Consider the following 8,370-nt stretch of genomic DNA (forward strand, 5'->3'; position numbering starts at 1 on the left):
GCCATCAACAGTATTTTGGTTGCTCACTGCTCCCAAAGGTCAGTGAACCACACACACAAACACACACGCACACACATGTTTCCTCTCTGGCAGGAAGTTCCAGGCTAAGCAGGGGAGAGAGTTAATATCTGAGGTAAAAGCGCTATAAATAGGGAGCATTGTAGTCATGGCTGGCTGGCAAGCGTAGACACTGAAGAGAGGGAGACAGGAAAGGCCGCGTTACACAAATTTACAGCGCCTTGGACTGCGCCACCTCGATTACATGTGAGAAAACATTGGCTGCGTTTTCAAAGAAAGCTGTGTTTTACCCTGTCAGCAAAATCACTTCAACGATCCTTTGAGAACTTCACAGGAGGTCCGAATAATGACATCACTTTTTCATCAGCCTTTTAAGGCGTAATCGAGTGTTTACGTGCAGCTGAGTGGGAAGCATGTTTGCATCTTAGCCTTAGAAGACTCTTTATTTTCTTATGAAATACTGATGCGTTTGAGGCCTCTGAGCCTCCTCTTCTTTTTGTTTGGGTTGAAGATTCCTATTTTACAGGATAGATGGGTCGTCAAAAATAGTGAGTGAGCATGACAACAACCCAAAAAGAGAGCAAATAAAGAGCTAAAGAAACAAATCCGACAAAAATAGATAACACATAAAAGTATAGTATAGTAAGTTATGTAGTAAGTTCCCACAGAGACCACATCAATCTATATGAGCGCCTCTTAGTACATGCATTATGTGCTTCTCTGCTGCTGTTATGTGCATGCATGCATGCAGTGAGTACAGCTATGTATCAATGATACATTCACCTCATCAATCATGACATGTCTTTTTACTATATAATACTACAATATCTGCTTTTATAATTAAAACTACTGGTTTTTAAATTGTTATTGGTGATTCTTGTCCTGCTGTAACCAAATTAGCAGGGAGTTTGTGTGGAAGGTTTATATAGGACCAGAAATGAAAGATTAATAAAGTTTATGCTTGTATGTATAAAAATAAACTGTGTTAGATACACTGTGTAAAATTAGAGCAAGAAAAGAGAGCACAGAAACCTTAAGAATCAATGAGCAATGATAAGAAGGATTCATGAACTGAGGTACATTTTGTGCTTTAGGTTGATCAAGTTAGCTTTCCTGTCACGGACAGCTGCGTTTATCTGCCTCTACAGGTGTATTTGTAAGAGCATGCGCATGTTAGCAGACACCTATCGCAGTTAGACAGGTGGCTGGCAGTGTCACATGTCACTGATTGACTAATGCTCCGCTCAAAGGTGACAGAGTGCAACCCAACACTTTGTCCCCATGGTTTCCATGAATGCTGTGCCCTCCCCTCCACCTCTGCATCTCAGTGTGATTTACATCTTCATAATACGCTGTAATGACTGGTTTTGTTATATGCCAGCCACCCAAGAGTACCTGGAAATCCCTGTAGTATGAGCTTTTTCTGACATTACCTCAGCAAGTCACACGTTACAGCGACTACGCTCTCTATTTGCTCTGATGTGGGAAAAGCTCATGTCTCTTGGAGAGTTATGCAGGAATCAGGCATGAAATCCTGTAATGAGCTGGAATCTCATGAGGAGTATTCAATTTGCCTCATGAGTTCAAAAACAATAAACGGTTAAAGTTAATGCATTTATTTAATGGCGTGAATAACATAAGTCATCTGTTTCTCCTCCGGCAGCCAATACCTTGGCCAATAGACCAACAATCCCACATAAACACTTGCAAACATTTGCTTGAGGGTGGTGTTATTTGGATGATATTATCCCTGAGCATCATTAATTTCTTTGCTCATGATGCAAAATGTCTCTGCAGAGAGAGAGCAGCTTTATCCTTGCAGCTGTCAGTTGGAGGAAAGAGAGAGTGAGATAGCGATGGGCAGGTGTCACCTTAACAGTACATGTTGTTGACTTGACCGATACAAACCCTGGAAAACCCAGAATTCACGCTGTAACACTGCTTGTAAATCTTGCTCGGTTTATGGGGAACAGATGGCAACATTGTTTGGTGTTGATTTGCTTTGCGGCATTCACAGCAACTCCTTCAAATCAAGTGCTTCTCAAAGGATTAAAGCTGCCAGCCATCCAGAGTATTCTCCTATGGCAAGAAAAAGGAGTGCCATTGGACCACAGACTATTTGACAACACATACGCTGCCAAGCATTTATTCCATTTTGGAAATGTGTTGCCATGCCACCCAAACATTTCCCATTCTGCTTGTGCTGCAACAACAGCAGTTTGTGTAGAATACGACAGGGAGGAAAGTGGGAGAAGGGCAGATTTGGTGGAAGTCCACGTGCTGAGAGAGAGGAAACACATGCCCCCCTTTTTTTCTATGAGTCCTTTTTCTTTTGTGAGCAAAAGGGTAGTACACACAGGAGACTGGCTGTTGATTTGCTACATACACAGTGATGACTGAGTGCCAAACAATGGGCGACTGAAATAGACATGTTGTTGCAATGGCTGGTCCACATCCATCCATCACACCAGTCACATCTGGGTCGACTAGTGCTGCCTGGAGCCCTTCCTCCTGGTCTGAATCCAGAGTGGTTGCTTCTCATGAATGAAGACCAAACATCGGCCGTAGAAAATAATGAACAGATCCTGTGGGAAAAAACATAAAACAACGAGCGGAGCCGCTCTGGGCAAAAATATGGCATTCATCTGTCTGTCATAAATGATGATGTTTAATTGTCCTTACACAACAGCTTCATTTGTATGTACCAAGTCAAATAACCCTTTCCGTAAAATTGCAACACACATAGTTAAATCATGTAAAACCAGAAACAGATCTGTATCACTGTCCTGTATGAGAGCTTTCACTTTAAATCTGGCTCCAGTTCAGATGCCTTGTCAAGTTAAGATGTTCAGATGTTTCGTTTTCTGGCTAAAGCTTGCAATCAGAGTGACCAAAGCAGTGAGGGTTGAGTCAGGACACTGACTGAAAGCGATTACTCAGGAGCGACTATCAGCAACAACTTCAGGATCGAGAAAACAGCCAGCACAGCTGCAGCCTGCATGCTTGCCTTTGACCCTGTGTCTAAAGGTGGTGGTGGGGGGTTGTCATTTCAGGAGTCTTGCCTGGTCATGGCTAATAGAGGCTGAATTGGTGCGACGACCACCTGAGGTGATAATGGATGTGAAGTGACCCCTGGTTTGACAACATCATTCGGTTGAACATGAATTGTTTACATGCATTTGAAACATAGTTCTTCAGTTTATTAAAACAGGTTTAAGCTTTGGTTGCCAGAAACATGACATTGGATGAACAAGAAAAGAAAAAACAGAAAAACTTTCAAAGTCGGTGTTTGTCATTCTGAAACTTTGCGGACGGACAGGCTATTTAATTTTAAGACCTGACCAGAATGCTTCACCTTTGACCTTTACAACCTGCACCTGCTCCTTCAGGATACTTAAACTCCAAGTTGAAGAGCATGACAAAAACTAAATAAAGCACCAATGGGTGCGTAAGGAGGGATGGGATGATGAGTATAAAGATCTGGTTTAATCTTCAGGTGTTTAATCTCGTAGGTGTTACATTTGCACATATGCAATCAACAGTTGCAGATTTTCTATAAACATGAGCTGCCTGATGCTTAACCCCTACAGTTTGTGTTGCCACATGTCTTTGAAACCCAGCATTAACTGCTCTTATTCTCAGATACCATTTCACAATCCGCCTACTTCAGAGAGACTCCACACTGAGCAGATACAGCCGTCTCTCACTCAGAGTTTATGGTACAACACATGAGATAAATGTGTCAGAGAAATAGGAAATCAAGAGATGTCATTGCAGATTTTAGTGTCCATTGCACTCATGTTGGATCCCAGCGACCCCGTGTGAAATCCCCTTGTGGCAAGAGTGCTATTGGTCCATACTGACATAAATTACAGTATGTGCACACTCAACGTTCACATATGTCCTGTGTGTTAGACTCAGGCCTGGTCTTCAAACGTGCAATATTGTTCTTGCTTTCATAATAATGATAATACTTGGCACCCATTTATCCTAGATATTTGTCGATCTGTGTCTTCTCTCTTAGATCCAACATCAAGAAGCTAGCAGAGAACTAACAAGAACTGAATTTACCACTCAACTCTGCAGTTTGGCCTGTACAGGAAGTGATGAGGCCAGCGAGGACAGAATGAAAGCTGGTATAAGCAGCAGCTGAGTCAAGTCAGGTCGAGTCAAATAGGTTTGCTTGTTCTTGCTCATCTTAAGAAGTTTCCTGCTCCTAAAAACAGCACGAAAAATTGTACATTTTCATGCCAAATATTAATACAGTGAATATTAATTCATATTAATACAGTGTCTCAAACTGATTTTGTGTACATGACGTGAAATTAACATGTAGCAGGTAAACCATGGACTACAGCTCTGCAGAGATTTGTTGATCCGAGTGAGAATAACAAGTCTGACATCCATCAGATCTGCGCTACCACCCTCCAGCTGGTCCTGTGGGTGCATACAGGAAAGGCGCCTGCCACGGTCACACATCTGTAAACATGCAGGCGAGTAGGCAGCAGTCACTGATGCTATCACGACAGACATTAGCTTCAGGGCAGACAACAAATGTACATGAAAATGCTAATTAGGTTCAAATGAAGCCCCTGGATGAAGTGGTTAGTAGGTTTCTGGCTGATCAACAAACACAGCAAGAAGACACTTTATGATAATGTTTTAAAAAGAGAAATTCCAAGTCTGACGTCCCAAGAATCAAATCCTACACTAGCTCAAATGGGTATAAAAAGTACATATTTCAAAGGCAATAAGTCAAATTTTCAAACATCGTCCAAACCTTCTTTAAGTCATTACTTTGTACTTTAAAGCAGAGTTCTCGTATTGAAGAATACTTGTAAAAGTATCTTGCAGGAAGTCGGTGAATAGTGCCCACTTCTTGTAAAAGTCCTTAGAATTTTTCACTTTCATTTAAATGTTAATTTCAGTCCTTTAAGCCCCTAATTAATAGATGGTTTTAGTGGATACATAGTGTTGAAAATGCACTGTACTAAGCAAAGGAAGGTCATGCTTTACAGTAGGAGAACAACACTGCATTAATTAAAAAAAAAAAAAAAAAAAAATCAGACCTAAAATAAATGCCACTCACACACTAATTATGGAATATAATTATGTTTATTAGTGGAGAATGAAATACCTGGAGGAAGCTGATTTTCAGACAACTGAAACTCATCTTGCAAAACTGATTTGCGAGACTGCTCATTAGATCTTTGGCGTTATTCTGTGATCCGAACCACCTCTCTCTTTTTCCCGTAAGACAATTATAACAACTCTCATATTATATCCGTCAAAGTGCTCATTAAGCAAACTGCAGCAGCGTGATGAACGGATTCAGTGTGATAAATGTTTTCATTTTGTTTCCCAAAATCTGAAGGGAGGAGGAACAAACAGGATCTTGGAATGCCACCAAATCCTGTGGGAGAAGATATTCTTGATGCGGCTGGTTTCAGTGTTTCAGGTTCCCACCAAGTACTGACAGATTACTAATCTGTGTGAGCCAGTGTTGTTGCTTTGGTGTGGGTCTCTGTCAAGGATAGACACAGATAGTCCTGTTTGATCTAGCTGGGAAGAGAGAAAATTAGAGTGCTTAGAAAATCCTCGGTAAAGCATCAGCAGCTTGCCATTATCTCTGTGGAAGAAGTACATCATGTGTCGTATTCATTTTACTTTTCTCAGCCGAGCAATGCCTTCAAGGTTAAAAGTAGTGGGGCTCCTCTTCACAGAGAGGGAAAGGTTACACCTGTAGGCTAACTGTATGTATACATTCATCTGCCTGCAGCCTTTTTTGTGTGGAAGGCTTTAACTTTCTTTATAAAGGCTCGACCGCTGTCTGCCTTCTCATGTTTTTCACTTCCCTCACATCCTCTGTGTCAGTGTCCCACGCAGAAACACAAGCTAAGTCGACTATTGTGTAAAAGGGTGATCAGGTGCAAACGGTTGGCGTCTTTATGACGTACACTGTGCTATCATAGAGATATGAGTAAAAGGGAAAGACAGAGAGGACAATAGAGCTCCATAAGCAAAGGCAGAGCTGGTGTGTGTTGTTTCTGCGTACCTCTAGGTTTGCATGTCTGTGACAAAAGAGAAAGGCCTCTTCCCGTGTTTGCACAGCATGTGCTTTCCAAGTGTGTGCCCTGCTTCTGTGCTGTTTGTGTACATGTCTGCATATGCCTTTCAGCCACCAAACAATGTGGTTTGTCACTGAGTCAGTCAGTGTCTGTCTGAGATTTAGATGTTTCATCCTGTTCTGGCTCTTTTTTTTTAGCACCCCTCCCTACCTTGGACATACACTCATAATCAGTGAGATGAAGGGATGGAGGGAGTGCTGGAGGAGGGCGCAGAGATGGGGGGTCTCCTCTTCCTTTTTTTTTCTCTGGTCTGATCTCTCCTCTGCAGAGCACGTGGCAGTTCTTTCCCAAGGTTAGGGAGCAAAGCCCATTCTTAGGGGAGGAAGTCGAACTGTCACTGTTGCTCCAATTTATCAGTTTCTCTCTAAGATTTACAGCCGTATCGTGGTCTACTCCTCTGCACGAGAATCCACAGGCTGCTGTGGAGAGTGAGACACACACACACACACACACACACATACACACACACACACACACACAGACATACGTGCACACATGCATGGGCAATGACATGCACGCATACCATTGGCACTCCATCATGTCGGCATACATGTGCACAGTTCTATCTCTGAGAAAAGAGGAAACGGGGAGAGGACGAGTTGTGAAATATGGGGGAGAGTTGAATCAAAGACTGAATCAAGAATGCAGCAATGCAACACAAACAGCAGAAGATTTAAACAAGTTCTCCTCAGCAAATTTACACTGTTACAACCCTGACCACAATATTTTACACTGAGCCAAAGTGTGAGAAAGCCACAAAACATTTTTCAACCTTTGTCCTTCATCACATGCTGGATGGTTTGTCAGCTGAGGTAAATACGAGTAAATTCAGCACAATGTAGTCTACAAAGGCCTTGTAAGGAGTTAGGGTTTGGAAAGCCCCATAGCATGCTATTCATTTTCCCTCCCCTGCGCTCGCCAGCCCACTCCACCCGGCTATTATGGCGGGGTTGCTCTCCAGGGACCCCCAACACAGACGATAGTTTGGAAACCCCAAGCATGTCCGACCGCCTGCATTTCAGCGAGGAAAAAAGGGGAAGGAAAAGACGAAGAAAGGGAGAGAACAGCCTTGTTCCTGGCTGCATCTTCCTGAGTCTGTGATTTCCATCCACTGTGAATGTAAACAAACAAAGACTTGAAAGAAGAAAGCATGGGGCAGAATGGAGAAAAAAATAAGGAGGAGGAGGCGAAGGAGGAGGGAGGAAACCGTCAGCAGGCAAAACATATCTTGGCACGAGGCGTGAGATACAAGTCACCAGCTCATTTACTGGTACCACTGCCAGACACGGAGACAAAAAACACATGCAGGCAACAAAAGAACTGGCTTCCAGACACACCGGCACACAAAGGATTTTCTATGAAGTCTGTGACAAACTCTTGACACACTTCAATTTAAGTTTGCTGTACAACAGCTGCAGGACAAAGATTTCTGATTTGAGGATTTAAGTGATTCATTGGTTCCAAACATGGGGGTTGGGACCCCCACAGAGGGTCACAAGATGAATCTGAAGGGTCGTGAGATGATTAACAGGAATAGGAATTCAGAAAAAACACAAAATCAATTCAAACTCCTTTCTAGTCTTTTGCTTGTGAATTACTGAGTATTCTTACATTCATACAATATTCAGATATTTGATAAGTACAATCTACTTGTTGAATCGACCACCACATGCAATATGCTTTGATGAGGAGTCGTTGGAGGAGGAGTTGTTTTGAGATTTCATACTTTATTATACAATGTTCATTGTCACAAACACCAGAGCATTTCAGAAACAATAGATTAGTTTTACCTGGATTTTAATTTCCCAGGGTTAAAAATATTCTTCTTCTTGCTGCAAGAGGACACATTTTTCCAAATTTCCTCAAAAATAAGAATGAAAGAGAGAACCCATCAATATACATTTCTGCTAACTATTTTATCAATAAATGTATGTTATTTCTCACCTTTTAGGTTGGTAATGATTTCATTTTCGCAAAAGGATCTATTTAAGAAATGCAAGGACTTGAATTTTATTTTGAGATGTGTGTAGTCATCAGATTAAAAAGAGTGTGCCTTATATTTTAAAAGCATCATAACAGACTTGCATGGTGGTGCGTTTAAGGTCAGGCATTTAATACTTAATTCAATATATATTGTCAGAACATCAGATTCAAAAGGCAGATAAGTTAGCAAACATGGATGTCATTAAAGGTTGACCGACTCATTTTAACTTCAGATGAGCTA

The sequence above is a fragment of the Chaetodon trifascialis genome, chromosome 13 (genome assembly GCF_039877785.1).
Source record: "Chaetodon trifascialis isolate fChaTrf1 chromosome 13, fChaTrf1.hap1, whole genome shotgun sequence".
NCBI classification, from domain to species: Eukaryota; Metazoa; Chordata; class Actinopteri; order Chaetodontiformes; family Chaetodontidae; genus Chaetodon; species Chaetodon trifascialis.